The sequence below is a fragment of the Onychostoma macrolepis genome, chromosome 02 (assembly GCF_012432095.1).
Source record: "Onychostoma macrolepis isolate SWU-2019 chromosome 02, ASM1243209v1, whole genome shotgun sequence".
NCBI lineage: Eukaryota > Metazoa > Chordata > Actinopteri > Cypriniformes > Cyprinidae > Onychostoma > Onychostoma macrolepis.
Window position 1 is genome coordinate 11,039,344 of NC_081156.1, and position 17,026 is coordinate 11,056,369.

Genomic DNA, 17,026 nt, shown 5'->3' on the forward strand with positions numbered 1-17,026 from the left:
TGCTTTACCATGGTAACCGTATTTTGCGGTTACTACTCATTTTACTAATGTAAACGTATAATATTCCATCGCCTTGAAATGCACAGTGTAGAAGCTGACTTTAGTGAATATAGTCATGGACGGTTAAAGTGCATTTAGTTACGATAAAATACTAAGGGCACACGTAAAACGTTATTTTGCTTAGCAGATGTATTAATTACTATTCTTCCGCTAGACGATAGTTTCTGACCTAACAGAACAAATATGCCTATCTGCTATAGTGCAACAGTCGGGTTCCGGTGTTACTACGGTTTAACTGGTGACCAACTTCCTGGTTCAGGTCTTCGCTCCAGATGTGATGGAACGAACGCAGCAGATTCGCCGATTCTGAAAGAACAAACTGACGTGACATTAAGCTGTCTAATAAACGCACACTTGCTCATTACATGATTTTGATATTCTTGTAAATATTACAAATTAATGGTATGGTCGCCCGTAGCGGCTGAAGTACGGAAAATAAACAACAAAGTCTGTTTGGCATTGGTTTCAAACAAGCTATAGTTCACACTGCAGGTCTTAATGCTCAGATCGGATTTTTTTGCTGAAAACCGATTTTTTTTTTTGCGCTGTTGTTCACATTGTCATTTAAATGCGACTGCAATCAGTCTCATGTGTGAACCGAATACGGCCCTGAAGTGACCCGCATGCGCAGAAGAAGACGTGACGCACTGTGTTTGCGGAAATAAAAATGGATGCTGCTCGTGGTAGCATGTGTTTAGCAATTTTTAAGTTAATGTGTAATCGGAGCCTAAATAACGAAGTGATAAGAAGGAGAGTGTACTCATTCAATCCCACAATACACCGCAAAAACGAGTGTACAACCGATGTACACTCAACGGGTGTTTTTCAAACGGAAGGTTGCATCCTCCGGAGGTCGCATTTGTAGGCTGCATACGTCATAAAGAAGATCTTATTTTAGAATATTAACAGTTATAAATTTGACCATTATTCTTAGTTAAGTGTAAATTGTTGTAATATGCTTTTGACTCGGAAATGTAATGCTCAGTTAACTGAAATAAACCAGGCTTGATGACGTATGCAGCCTATAAATGCGACCTCCGGAGGATGCAGCCTTCCGTTTGAGAAACTGCCAACGGCTAGAGATAACCCATAATGCACTGTGAGAGTCGCGCGCCGAATGAATTCCCGCGTCTCGCCAGAAGATGGCGGCCGCAGCTGAATCATCCAATTATTTATTTTAGAAGCGCTCGTCCACGGCGTAATACATTAATTGTAAATTGACTATTAGGGTTTATACATAATTTCCGTAACAAAGTTCAAGATAAATCCTTCAATCTTACTACTGGAGCTGCCCGTTTCAAATGATTATTAAACAGCAAGCAAATATGCAAAAGCGGCAGTCCTTTCGGTGTACTCAGTGTCCGAATTCACTGGTTTCATTCACTCCTTCATGTGAACTGTATGAGTGGACTAATGTAGGGAATAGTGAATGAGGGTGTAGGGGGCGATTTCGGATACAGCCCACGATTTCCTCCAGCGCAGAATTGTGACTTAAAATTCGCATGAAATGCGACATGGCCGTTCAGACTGAAGTAGCTTTGCAAAACATCGGATTTTTTATTAAACAAATAACATTTACAGGGGATAGAGTCAAGGCAAAAGAAATGCATAACCAGAATACAAAACAATATTTACCTAAACAAAAGTAGTAACAAAAATAAATAATAATAATAAATAAATAAAAAAGGAAAAATTACACACAAAATGTCAACTTCAAAGAATACTCAAGAGGTAACCTTTACAACAAAGTCATTATCAATACGGTTTCCATCAATACGTTTTTTTTTAGCAGCTTTCTTATTAAGCCATGAGAAGAGAGATTCATAAAATAATTTCAAATCAATACAGAAAATCCTAAAATTGGGCATACAATCAGTAACTTTACATTTGTGAAGATGAAATAAGCCACAAAGAGTCAAGAGTTTTAACATATCATCCAGCTCCTTTGATCCTGATTCCCAAATCAAAAACAGTACATTACTTATTTTAAAACTAAAAAGTTTGTTGTAAGCTGAGAAAACAAGCCAAGACATTTCTTTCCATAAATCCTTTGCATAATCACATTCAAAAAATAAGTGTGATATTGTTTTCAAGTTAGAATTACAGAATGTGCATTGTGAAGAGATGTCCGACTTAAATTGAGAGTAAAGAATTACAGGGATAGTACATATGAAGAATTTTATAGTGAAGTTCTTTCATCTTTTTAGGTAACAGAAACTTGTTAATACCAGCCCAAATTTTAATAGTAGAAAGAAAAGGGTAATTTAGTTTCCACTTATAAAATGCTTTAGGATGACAACTTAATTTCTTAAGAGATTTTCTAATCCAGAAATTGTTACATTTAATATTACCAAGCTCCAGACCTCCAATAAACATTTTGGGGATTTCACATTTTAAAGAACTGTAACAATTTGCCCTAACCAAATGTAACAATTTGGGTGAAATGGAATTAATAACCCATTCATACACTCTAGGTGAGGTATCCACTTCAAAGAGTTCTGAAAATTCTGAATACGAATAGAAGTTACCATCCTTTTTTAACAAATCTAAAACAAAAATGACACCTTTGTCAAACCAGTTTTTAATAAAGATAGATTTTTTGCCACACAAATTCTGATAATTCCATAGAATACATCTATGAGGGGGAAAATTGTGACAGAAGGCTAGCTTACAAGTGTCCAGAGCTTGCTTATGAAAATTAGCGAGCTTAACTGGGAGTTTATTGCAACTAAAATAGCAAGTTAATAAAAAATTTAAACCTCCACATTTTTCAAAGATCAATTTAGGAATATAAAACCATAACAAATTTGGGTCAGCATTCAGGCAACGTTTAATCCAACCAATTTTAAAAACTTGATTGAGAGTACTAAAGTCCAAAGCATTCACACCTCCCTCCAAAGTATTTCTAATCAGTGTCTTCCTTTTAACATATTCAGTTTTATTTTTCCACAAACATTTAAATAACATAGTCAATAGATGAGCATGTTTTTCGGTCAACATATAAAGACAAAGCTGGGTAAACAATCCTAGAAATACCTTCAGCTTTAGATATCAAAACACGACCATAAATGGTTAAGTTTCTTAGATTTTTGTATCCGTTGTGAAAAATTATCTACAATTCTATCAGTCGGAGATTTACTGATACCTAAATATCTTACAGAATTTTTGACCTCAATACCTTCTATCTAATCTTTGTCCAGACTGTGAACAGGCATAATTTCACTCTTATTTCGATTGACTGAGAGACCAGAAGCATTAGAAAATAAATTCAAAGCATCCAAAATAACAGGAACCTGCTTCTCATCTTTTAAAAACAGACAGGTTTCATCTGCCAGTTGACTAATTAGAAAAGTATGTTCCGCTACTAGAATACCCTGAACATCTAAGCAGTGAGTAATAAAAATATTAAGAAACTCAGCGACCAATAAAAATAAAAAAGGTGATATGGGACACCCTTGTCTGATACCCCTACTAATCACAAACCGAGGAGAAACACCATTAACCAAAGACACATTGCTATTAATATTTTTGTAAAAAGTCTGTACTATTTTAATGAAAGAATGACCAAAACCAAACCTACGCAAAGATTCAAACATAAACTCGTGTTCAACCGTATCAAAGGCCTTATAAAAGTCTAAAAATAAAATAATTGCTTTATCGTTTATCAATTCCTTATAGCCTAAAATATCTAACACTAACCGTATATTATTTGCTATGTGCCTGCCTTTCATGAAGCCAGACTGGGAAACAGAAACAATTTCTTCTAAACATGGTTTCAGCCTGTTTGCATCAAGGGAAGCTAACAATTTATAATCTGAATTAAGTGAAGTAATCGGGCGCCAATTATATAAATACAGGGAATCTTTGTTGGGTTTTGGAATTAAAGTAATTAGCCCCTGCTTCATAGACTTCAATTCACCTTTCTGTACACAGTCTTTGAACACTTCTAAAAGAAACTCTTTTATGTCTTGCCAAAAGGTCCTGTAGAATTCAAAAGGCAGTCCATCTGGACCTGGACTTTTATTGAGAGGGGATTTATGAATAATAACATCCAACTCTTCCAACGACAAATCCATCTCACAAGAAGACATATTATCATCACTTATAATGGGTGTGAATGTCTGAACCCTCTCAAAAAAGCTATCAGAAATTTGTGGGTTAAATGTGGAAGTATAAAGTTGTGAATAAACTACCCTCAATATATAGAGAAGTTATTTTTTTTAAACTTTTCCTCTTCTCTTTTCTAAATTAAAAAAAATATGCTGAATTTTTCTCCCCGAAGTCTAGCCATTTCACCCTCGATCTAATAAATGCACCCTTAGCCCTTACTGTATAAATGTTATCTAATTCTTCTTGTAGGTTGTGTAGTTTTACTTTATCATCTTCTTCTGTTTGTTGTTTTCCTAAAATTTGACTAATTTCGTTTAATATAGAGGTATACCTTAAAGATTTTGCCTTTGCCAGCTGTTTACTAAATCGAATAGAGAATTTTCTGCATTCATATTTGAACAACTCCCAATTTGATGATATTGAAACTGATGGTTTTCCTTTAAATTCTTCAATAATATTCTTAATAGCTGAACAATAAGAGGAAAATTCTAATAAAGAACAATTCAGTTTCCAGTATCCAGGATTTCTATGACAACCAGCACCAGAATCAGATAAAATAAGATTGATAAAAGCATGATCTGTGAGAGGAGCAGGACAAATATCACTGGATTTAATAAAAGGAAACATGAAATCAGATATAAGCCAATAATCTATGCGCAATTTTTTTTTTTTAAAAAGATCTGCACTAAACCAAGAGTATTAACAAGCATCAGCATGCATAAACCTGAAAGCATCCAATAGAGAAAGGAAGTTACAAAAATCATTAATAATGGTATTACATCTGCGTAATTCTTGTTTTGAAGGAAATCTGTTTATCTATACATAAATCAGGAGCTTCGTTAAAATCTCCTCCGACTATTACTGCAGCAGAAGGATATTTACTTTTTAAATCAAAGATCTTAGAAGAAAGATCATGAAAAAAAACTGCTGTTTTGCGTATGATTGTTAAAACCATAAACATTGGCCAAGATAATCAAGAAATCCCCCAAAAGAATAACAACAATAATCCATCTGCCCTCAGAAGAAGAAAAGGACTGAAGAATAGAGCCGCTAATATTACGATCAAACAAAATAAGAACTCCAGTGGAGTGGTTAGTACCATGAGAGAATAAAATATTACCTCCCCATTGATTGCGCCAAAAAGTTTCATCTTTGAAAGAAGAATGTGTTTCTTGAAGAAAATAAATCTCTCTTTTCTGTGACATACAAAATAAAAATAAAGCCTTGCGTTTAGATAAATCACGAATCCCCCGTACAATAAGAGAAAAACAAGAAAGTTTAACTGACATACGAACAATAAGAGAATACAAGAAAAACTTTTAACCGTTACAGTAATAAAGAATATATAAAATGTAATACAATAAATTGCAAAACTTGAAACTTATTCAAACCCCTCTTTAAGAGCGTAAACTTATTTTAAACTGCCTCCGCTTACCTTAACATATTACAACAATACTGTGTATTTATCAACTGCTTGTCAGTTTCCATACTTTGCCAGTTAACATTTCCACAGTGAAAATGGCAATAACCATAACTGGCATAAGAGCACTTAACCTCTAATGTCCATTAGAAGTCAGATTTCGTCCGCACAAATCTTCTTTCCATCAACAAAAGCAAATGGACCCTTGAAACCAGCACGACGACCCTCTTTTCGAGCTTTCTCCACCAACGGCCACAATTTATTCCGGGCTTCCTTCGTTCTCTGCGTCAGGTCCTCTGTTATCCTAATTTTTTTCTGTTTGAGCACTTCTGAGTTTTTTGCGTCAGCCCAGACACGATCACGGTGAGACCGCGAAAGGAACTGTACAATTATCGTGCGAGGATGCGCATTGCCCAATTTAGGGCCAAGCCTGTGCGCAACATCAATTGAAGTTTGCAGAACATCCGCTAAGCATGGGGACACCTGAAGAAAAATGTCAATTATAACCATTTTGACATTCTCCCCATCGACTTCTGGAACACCCGCGATCCTTAAATTCCATCGTCTCTTATAGGCGGCCGTCCAGCTCATCCACTTTATCCTATAGGCCTTTGTTTTCTGCAGCCAAAGTAAACATCTGAGAGTCCAGTTTATTAGATTTAGAAGCTGTATCCTCTGAAGTTTTAGCAACAACGTTGACCCTCGCAGCAAGGTCAGATATAAGGATGGAATTGGACGCGACAGAATTCTCGATCTCCAAAAGTTTCTCCATGAAGTCATCATGCTTCTTACCCAGTCTCTCTGTTGCTTCAAGCAGGACCGCATTTGAAGGATCTGAGATTGGGCGCTGCATTTTCGGCAAAGGGCTTGCTCTGGGAGACTCGGGAAAGCATGTGTCCAGTGAGTCCACAACATTAGCAGATTTAGTTTAAGTATGCATACGAATTTGAAAAAATCGGATTTGTGCTGTTCAGACTGTCATAAGAAAATCAGATCTGGGTCACATTTGGGCAAAAAAAGTTACATTTGGGCCACTTTAGCCTGCAGTGTGAACTAAGCCTAGACACCGCGCCGTGAGACAGCAGTACGCACTGAGCTACCGAACTGCTAATTTAGCCTCAGATGTTTAGATTGAAGACAGGATTTTACTCTCGGCGTAGGGTTGCCACCTTCAGCGAGGTAAAATAAGGGACACCCATTCACGACGGACCCCCCCCCCTCCAAAAAAAAACACAAAAACAAAACACGCTCAAGTATGTAATCTTCCAACAGAACATATTAATATTGTTATTTTAAATTTGTGTATTTATTGAGTAGTCTTTTTTTTTTTTTTTTTTTCACAATTCTGCAGCTGCTAACTTGATGGGATGAATTTGTATTATTATTTTATTTAATTAATTTACTTAAATTATGGCTATATTTGTCCCTTTTTTATCTAAATAATTAGTTGGTTTTTTTTACTTTTTAAAATGCCAAATTGTATATGACATTTTTGATTATTTACTGTGTATAAATTTATGATTAATATAAATGATAAATTAATAAGGGTCTAACATTAATCATAATCTATTAATTCATCTGTCTAATAATGTCTAGACATGTAATAATTATGTCTACCAATCTCTGATAATGTATGGAATATTATATTAACAGACTATCCAAATTTTAATAAAACAATAGGCCTATACCTTGAAGCACAGATGTGTCTGTCACTTTAAAAATATGAAAATTCTGTCATAATTTACCCAGGTTGTTCTAAACCTGCATAAAGTTCTTTTTTTCTTCTGAAGTCAAGTCAAGTCATCTTTATTTATATAGCGCTTTTAACAATACAGATTGTGTCAAAGCACTTAACAGTATCAAATTGGAGGATAGAGTGTCAGTAATGTATAATGATAAGATTAAACGCTCAGTTTTCTCAATTTTCAGTTAAAGGCATTTCATTATTGAATTCAGAGATGTCATTGTCTAGCTCAGTTTAGTTTAAATAGTATCTGTGCAACCAAATCGACGATAATTGCTAGAAATTAAGTGTCCCCAACTGAGCAAGCCAGAGGTGACAGCGGCAAGGAACCAAAACTCCCTCTGTGACAGAATGGAGAAAAAAAACTTTTGGAGAAACCAGGCTCAGTCAGGGGGCCAGTTCTCCTCTGGCCAGACGAAACCCGCAGTTCAATTCCAACTGCAGCCATGTCAGATTGTGTAAAGGGCTTATCTGATTCCCGTGGTCTTGTCCCGATGGAGCATTTTAATTTATAATTTAATGTATTTGTTATATTTGTGTTTTATTCATTATTTGAAGTTTTTCATTTATATGATTTATTCATTTGCTATAGTTGTAATGTATAGTTTAATGTAGGCATGGGCTGGTATGAGATTCTGACGGTATGATAACCTTAGATAAAAATCTCACGGTATCACGGTATTGCGATTACAGCTCTAAAATATGTCATTTTTAAATGTCTGGGTAAAAAACAACAACGTTTTTTCCACTGAACACAATACATTTTATTTTTAAGAAACATATAGAACATTTTGGAGCAGTAAACATGTCAGGCTAAATAATTAAAATAAATAATTGTATTCTTGTTAATTAAATTACGTGCAGTCACTTAAGTGAGCCTAAACCTGCAGATCAACAACAATCAGAACATAAATAAATTATTTTCTGTAAAAAAAAAAAAAATCCTTCTAAATGAAAAAAAATGAAAATGCTGTAACTTAACCTAAACATACAGCTCAATAATCAAAAACATAAATCAGAACAATTTCTGTTAAAAAATAAAAAAAATGCAGTCATTAAACCTGCAGCTCAACAAGGTTTTTGGAGATATGCTCACTTTCTACACATTCTTCTTTCAGTCCAAGTTATGAGCAGTGAGGTACAAAGATGTGTGCACATACACATAAGGAGAGCACGCGATTGTGTCTCTCTCACACACACACACACACGTACACACACGTGGTCTCTCTCCGTATAATACTCAAACAGTGGCAAAGACACCTGAGCCAGCAGTTTGTTTCTTTTTTAAATGAAGTGATTTTGAACAGATGTAAACAATGGCAGGAGGTTTAAAATTATTGACGTGATACCAGCTAAATTTATTGTACTAAATCACAGAAACGTAGTACTTTAGTCTGCTATTCCCCGCTCTGTGAAGTAACGCGAGGGAGGAAACTAGTTGACGTTAGCTAGTTAATTAGGTATGTTATCTGCCTCGGTAGCAAGCCGAATATTATTTATTTCAACACTGAAACAACCGGCGAATGGGTCTCTGTCTTGATTGAGGGTGAAAGAGGGAGAAATGAAGACGACACAGATATATCGTTTGTGTACGACCTGGAAGTATTTATTTAGCGATCGGCTCCAAAACTTCATCGTGTACGGAACATGATTGGTCTACATTACCCGAGAAATTCCCATACGGCAGACTTCGTCTTTTTCGACAGGGGAAAAAGTTCCAGGGATTCACCTCATTCGGCCATCATCCTACACACAGGTGATTCTCACTGACCGCTATCCGGAGGAGAAGGGTTCGTGTGAGTCGTTATGCTTTTCGCTGCTCACAACTGAGGGAGTCCTGCACTTTCCGGCTTTGACGACACGTAAAAAAAAACTGCGCATACCGCAGGAACGGTATAACGCAAAATTTTAGTGGGTTTGAAACCGTGAATTTTCCAAACCGCGGTATACCTTGAAACCGGTTATCGTCCCATGCCTAGTTTAATGCATTTATTTTTTCTCGCTGTATTTTTATAATATATATTTGTTTATTTATTATAATTAAAATTTATGTCTCAGGGGCTCTCCGCTGACGATCAGGGCTGCAGACATCATCTCTTGGTGCTGATCCACCATCTGATCGGATACGGACTGAGAAACAGAATAAGAAAGAAACAGACAAATATTATGCCTTTCTTCTTACGATGTAACGAATACATTGTGTGTTATGGGGAGTGTTCCCGGTTCCAGTTGATCTAATTAATGCAGCCTAACAATCCTTTAATGGATTTGAATAATAGAAGCGTATTAGTGTGTTATGTGTACGCCAGGATAAAGAGATGTGTCTTTAATCTAGATTTAAACTGACAGAGTGTGTCTGCCTCCCGAACAGTGTTAGGTAGATTGTTCCAGAGTTTGTGCGCTAAATAGGAAAAGGATCTGCCGCCCGCAGTCGATTTTGATATTCTAGGTATTATCGAACGGCCAGAATTTTGAGAACGCAGCGGACGAGGAGAACTATAATGTGATAAGAGCTCGCTCAAGTACTGAGGAGCTAAGCCATTCAGGGCTTTATAAGTAATTAACAAGATTTTAAAATCTATCCGATGTTTGACAGGGAGCCAGTGCAGTGTTGACAGAACCGGGCTACTTCCTGGTTCTAGTAAGGACTCTAGCTGCTGCATTTTGGACCAACTGTAGTTTGTTGACCAAGCGTGCAGAACAACCACCCAATAAAGCATTACAATAGTTTAACCTTGAGGTCATAAACTCATGAATTAGTATTTCTGCATTTGACGTTGAGAGCATAGGTCGCAATTTAGATATGTTTTTGAGATGGAAAAACGCAGTTTTACAGATGCTAGAAATATAGCTTTCAAATGAAAGATTGCTATCAAACAGCACACCTAGGTTCCTAACTGATGAAGAAGAATTGACAGAGCAGCCGTCAAGTGTTAGATAGTGTTCTAGGTTATTACATGTGGGGGTCTTAGGTCCGATAATTAACACCTCTGTTTTTTCAGAATTAACAGTAAGAAATTACTCGTCGTCCAGTTTTTTTTATATCGACTATGCATTCCGTTAGTTTCTCAATTTGGTGTGTTTCACCGGGCCGCAAAGAAATATAGAGCTGAGTATCATCAGCTAACACCATGTCTCCTGATAATATCTCCCAAGGGTAACATGTAAAGCGTAAAAAGTAACGGCCCTAGTACTGAGCCTTGAGGTACTCCATACTGCACTTGTGATTGATATGATACCTCTTCATTCACTGCTACGAACTGATGGCGGTCAGATAAGTACGATTTGAACCATGCTAAGGCACTTCCACTAATGCCAACAAAGTTTTCTAGTCTATTCAAAAGAATGCTGTGGTCGATTGTATCGAACGCAGCGCTAAGATCCAGTAGAACTAATAAAGAGATATAACCACGATCAGATGATAGAGGCAGGTAGGGATGGGCGATATGGGCTTAAAAGTTTATCACGATATTTCTGGTATTTTATTGCGATAACGATATCAATGGCGATAATTCAGGGAATCCTGTTTCTTTAGAGAAAAGTATTATGTTTCCTATTTTTACTCAAAATAGGGTGTTGTGAGCATTACTGAGTACATGTTTTGACTGTTTAATTCATACTGGAAGCCGGAGGGCGCCCTTGCACAGAAACTCCACATATGTTTATCTGTGTTCTTGAATCTTGGGTATTTTTTTTTATAAGGAAATTATATGTATAATGCAATGCTACTCGACATAGCCTTTATCACTGTATATAATACTATCATTCTGTAATATGAAACCATGTCTGGTCACAAAAAGAAGTTAATTCAAACACTCAACTATGTTATTAAGTTAATTTGGACAAAAAGCATGTCAATAAATGATATCTTTGTTGGACAACACGTTTGTAAACAAAACTGTATCACAGAACGATTTTTTTTTTGCGTGCACAGTACAGCCCTAACCAAACCAGTTCCAGACTGTAGAAGGAGCTCCTCATCAAGGTTATTATAGTTTTTATATTTTTTTATTCGTTTTATTTTAATATCGTTTTCAAATTTGCTATGAAATTTAGTTTAGTTTTTATTTGTTTCATTACTATTTTTGTTAGTTTTTTTTTGTGCGCACATTTTTATTTAGTTTTATATAGTTAGTTTCAGCTTTAATTAAAGTATAGCAGAATCAACAGATCACTTCCAGAGTGAAGGCCAAAGAAAGACTTGGCATAATTTAACCTTAGTGAGGCAAACGTTTATAGCGACAAAATTATCCCATGCTGAGATTGATAGATGGTAAAAGTATAGCCTATACAAATATACACCAAAGGATGCAAGTCTTTTTACTAAATAAATCTACACAAGTTGCACTTAATGTCATATCTAATGGTGTGTTGAGATATTTAATATGAAAATAAACGTAGCCTAATTTGGTTATATGTCTTTTTTCTTATTTAACCATAATCGTGATATTGTAACTGTCGTGCCTTGCGCACTTTTCCGTGAACATCCGCGCATAAATCATAACTGGGACTAATGAAATTCAATAATAACTGCAATCGTAGGCCTATTTAAAGGCTCACATTTGAATATGTTATTTTCTTTATTTATGAAGAATTATAAGCGTGTGTATGATGTGATTTATCCCTTGCATATTTATTTGTTCAAAATTTTGGCAGTGATCACAAGATGTTATGGCACGTTTTGTATTGTTTACAGAAAGGTGCATTCTAGTGCTGGGCGGTATGACCAAAAATGTATATCACGGTATTTTTCAAAATTATACCGGTTTCACGGTATATGACGGTATTTATTTTTTTCATGCATGATCGGGTGTTAACCACATTTTCTACTGATTGAGAGAGGAAAAACTGCAGTAGATTGACTTAGAATGCCCTATTTTACTGTCATGATGAGCGAATATTGTAGAAAAATTCCACACTAAATAGTGACTAAACACGACCCATTAATACATGTTAACCAGGAGTCATTCTCATTTATAATCGCGACATCGTCTGATAAAATCAACATGCATCTAACGTTATACTAAAGAGCGGCTATATGCGGTGGTTTTGGCTATATTACTTTTTTGTCTCATGCAGCGCACTGCCTGCGTCTGAGTAAACTAAAAAAAAAAAGTGCATAATATTAACAGACGAACTATGCTCATATTTATAATTCCAAACAGTCGCGGTACGGCCAAATGAATGAGGTGCTTCTCTGCTGCTCGCTGCACAGACAGAACAGACGCAGAGAGACGCGACGCTGCGCCGGGAGTCAGATCTCGCGCTCGCGGGGCAGCACTGGCGACATCTTCCAACTGAACCATAGCTAAGGTTTATCCAAAACATTCGCTAGGTTTGTCAGTTTGTATATTCTATGGAAAAAAAAGCCGCTAAAAGGGTCTGAAAGTTGCTAAATATAGTGCTAAAATCACGCTCGTGTGTGTGAGACGCGGGAGCTGGTGGCGGCGCGCGGTGGATATTGTGGATGAGTTCTTCTGTATCATCACGTTCTACTAGTTCTACAGCTTCAGAACACGCTTAGTAACACATACAGCTGTGTTCTTGCCACAATGCAATAGTGAAAAGATACCCCTCTCAAACAGTGTGTCGCGTTCCGAACGTTATTTAAATAACACCGGTATTGCGGTTTTTAAAAAATTCATATCATAAGAAAAATAAACACCGGTATTCGGTATGAACCGGTATACCGCCCAGCACTAGTGCATTCTCATTTTTTCTTCTTCTGTTAATTATCATGTTGCATATATGTTTTTCTTCAAAACACCAACTTGCCTAATGATGGTTTGATTGCTTGTGTTATATGAGAAAATTAATAAGTTTGCCTACCTGATGTTGTAGATTAATGTGGGTGCGGTTTGGCTCGGGACTCGCGGTCTTTATGTCAAACGGTTCTGGGGCCTGTACCATGAAGCCGGTTTAGCTGGCTAGCCAGGTAAGTTTCAGTTTAGTTTGCCCCAACTCTGGGTTTTAGGTACCATGAAGGTAGCTCGGCTTTAAGCGTTGTTTGTTGCCATGGTATCTTATGTTGCACGGCTAACCTGCTCCGGGGCAGGTTATGTTCTGATTCGAGATCTCAGACTGAAATTCACCAATCAGCTGTGATCAAAGAAACATATAGGTGACGCCACATATCCCAGTGTCTGTTGCAATGGCTTCACCTTTTCTACCAAATCCTGTGGACATCTCCGCACAAATTGTTAGACGAGCACTTAGAGAAAGAGTTTTTAGGGACAGACAAAATCCCTAGATTTTCCTGATACTTACTTGTATGAAAGATACAGATTCTCCGGAAGGAATCTCTTATATTTGCGAACTTCTTGAGCCGCACATATCAAATGTGACACGTCAAGTCATGCTCTTACTGTACCGCAAATGGTATGCATTATGCTATGCGTTTTTGCAAGCGATGCGTACTTGTATGCGGTCGGTGATGCAGAGAACCTTGGGAAAAACACGGTTTGTCGAACCATTCTCAAGGTGGTCCTCGCACTGCAGGGTACATGAATAGCTTCATAGTGTTCCCTGGACATTTATCGACCATGTCCATAAAAGAGGGCTTTTATAAAATTGCCGGTAAGACTGATAGGGTGACACTACATGAACAGATTTACTTTTATACATTCACTTTTTTCTCCCCAGAAAGCAGATTTCACTTAGAACACTTAAATTATACAATACAGTACATGTTAATATTATTCTAAATCTTTTAACAAATATATTAATCTTATGATAGGATTCCCTAGAGTCATAGGAGCAATAGACTGCACACATGTTGCACTCTCCACAGCTCTTGGAGAACATGAGGCAGATTATGTGAATAGAAAGTCCTTTCACAGCCTCAATGTTCAGGTAGGTGTACTATAGGTTTACTACTATTCAAGATGACTTATTTTCAGTGAGATGAATCATTAACACATGACAATGATGTACTGTACATTTAATCTTCAGATAACTTGTGATCATGAATGCATGATCACAAGCTTGGATGCCAAATGGCCTGGCTCAGTGCATGACTCACGAATTTTCCGTGAGTCTGTGTTGTGTCAGCGCTTTGAGGAAGGCAAGTTACAGTACAAAACACTTTAAAGTGTTCTTTTTAATTGACAAAGCAAAACTTATACAATTTTCCCCTTTTCTGTTCTGTGACAGGGCTTTTGATGGCCTGTTGGTAGGAGACAGGGGTTATGCATGCCAGAGATTTTTACTAACCCCTATCCTGACCTCAGACAAGGCCACAAAACAGGTTCAATGTGGCCCTCAGTAAAACCAGGGTCAAGATCGAGATGACCTTTGGCATCCTAAAGGCACGTTTCAACTGCCTTCGGCGGTTAAGGGTGTCACCAGAGCGGGCATCACAGATAGTGGCTGCATGTGCCATTCTGCACAATATAGCCACTATCAGAAAGGAGCAAGCACCACCACTAAACCAGCTTCTCCCGATGAAATTGACCCAATCACACTTGACCACCCAGCTGGCACAGCTGTCAGAGATGCAGTCACCATACAATATTTTACTTAATAAAAGTAAATTGAAACTGCAGATAGGTCTCAAATGGTTTTATTGTTGATGTGGCTAAGGAGGAGAAAGAGAAAGATGCATTAATAAGTATTGAGTGTTCATACTAATGTGTTGCCTGTTTTAGCAAGTTCACATACTGAGATCTGTTTTTCCAGCTGTTTGATCTCCAATTTAATTTTTTAATTTGAGGCTCCTCAGCTCACAGTCCAGCTCCTTTAGTGTGCAGTCCAATTCTAGGCTCCTTTTGTAAAGGGCCTGACTGAGTCAGTTTCCACCTGAAACATAATTCCACCACAAACAGTCATTACAAGTCTTAAGGTAAATCAAATGACAAAAGGCATGACTTAATACAGGCACAGGACTGGCTGTAATTTATGTCAAGGGTTTAAAGCAGTACCTTGTTCACATTCCTTCTGAAGCCCATTGAGGTAGAGGCGTCAGTTTGTGGGGTAGGTTGTGAAAAATCCTACAATAAAAGATAAGGGCCAGTCACATTGGTGTGACATTAAAATGTGCGCCATTAAAAAAAAACAAAAAAAAACAATGCATTCACCTCAGCAATGGTTTCAGAACACACAGAGAGGGTGTCTTCGTCATTTGCGTCACCCTAATAAATAAAAGTAGGCCAATGTAAAGCGTAACTGTTGTGAAGCATATTCATAGTGTTCTGTCTGCTGCAAGCTCACCTCTGTGTGGGAGACTGTGTGAATGTGTGCGGCTTCAACAGGGACACTGTATTTCCCTCTACTGCAGAACATACAGTCAGCCACATGTACAACTTTTAAAAGGTAGTAATGCATTGCACACATACCCAGTGTCACTTGCTTAGAGGAGCCAGCACCAGGGTCAGATTGTACAGCACCTGTACCAATACCATCCATAATCGGCCGCCCCTTATTGCTACTCAGAGCCAGCTCCTCTGCCACAGTGTATTCTGGGGAGGTGGCCCTCCCCAGTTTTCGAAGGTCACACTTTTTCTGTTTGCTGCAAAAAGTTTTTGTGAAAATGTTCACGAAAGTAATAAAAGGTTATGGTAAATACTCACCACTTTGAATGATATTTTTATATTTTGTCTTTATCTGCTGCCAAGAACGTTTGTAGTTGGGGTTGCATCTAAAAATCAATGAATAGCCTATTAATCTATATGACGTAGGCCTAATATACAGTCACATTTTATACACAAACCTTTATACATACAGTATACATATATACACATTTTAATTTAAGCATTAATACATTTTTAAAATAAAACTAACTGTTAACATCGCCTAACGCACAGTGAAGTATCATGAGTAACTTGAACAACTAACGGAATTAACATTAGATTAATAAATGCTGAAAAACTATCGTTCATTGTCAATTCATGTTAGCTGCATTACGTTCTCTAAACAAATACAACCTTATTGTAAAGGCATCATATACACGCGCACACACATACATCATTTTAATTAATATTGAACGATATTTGTTTAATTTACGCATTAACGCAATCAGCGATCTTTTTCCAACACTCTTCTCTTGCTTTGGCAGCAGATACAGTATTACTGCGTGCTCGAAACACATGTTTATATTCTTCATACTTTTGAATAATTATTTCTTGCTCCTCCATGAAAAATATACAGCTCTCGCTCTATCCATATTGAACGCGATTGGTTGTTCGGTGCCGACGTCACTCTTTTATGTGCACGCGCCCGTGGAGTAATCATAGCTTAAGGATCAAAGCCCGAGTTGACAGAGAAAGTTGATGAGCTGCTTCATGGTACCAATTAAGCCTGATTGCATCGGTTTGGTTTTGTCAACTCAAAACTAATCCTGTAACCCGGAGTTTGTTTAGCCACCATCATGGTACAGGCCCCCGGTCTGGTACAGAAATAAATTAGAGCTGCTGTCGGGTAACGGGTCGGTGTTCTGTTAAGTACTGCTGGTGCACGTTTACCAAACAGGACCCGTGCAGGACTCTGCTTTAAACCGCTTTGCGTCTCTCCGTCAGAGATGCGCAATTTACATGTATTTCCCTATACCGCCACACAGCTCATATATTTTTCAGCCAAGGGGTGAGAACGTAATGATTACGAAAACGATCATTTATTTTTGTTAATTATTATTTTATTAGAGCAGTCTCAGTACTATGATACGGTCTAAATCCTGACTGGAATTCCTCACAGATACC

The 17,026-nt window shown here is 37.2% G+C and overlaps 1 protein-coding gene and 1 pseudogene across 8 annotated transcripts in view; both read left to right on the forward strand.

Moving 5' to 3' along the window:
* The window catches only part of bpnt2 (3'(2'), 5'-bisphosphate nucleotidase 2), a 58,568-nt gene that overhangs the window by 704 nt on the left and 40,838 nt on the right, over positions 1-17,026 (forward strand). The window lies entirely within an intron of this gene.
* Positions 13,486-14,856, forward strand: LOC131533228 (putative nuclease HARBI1; annotated as a pseudogene).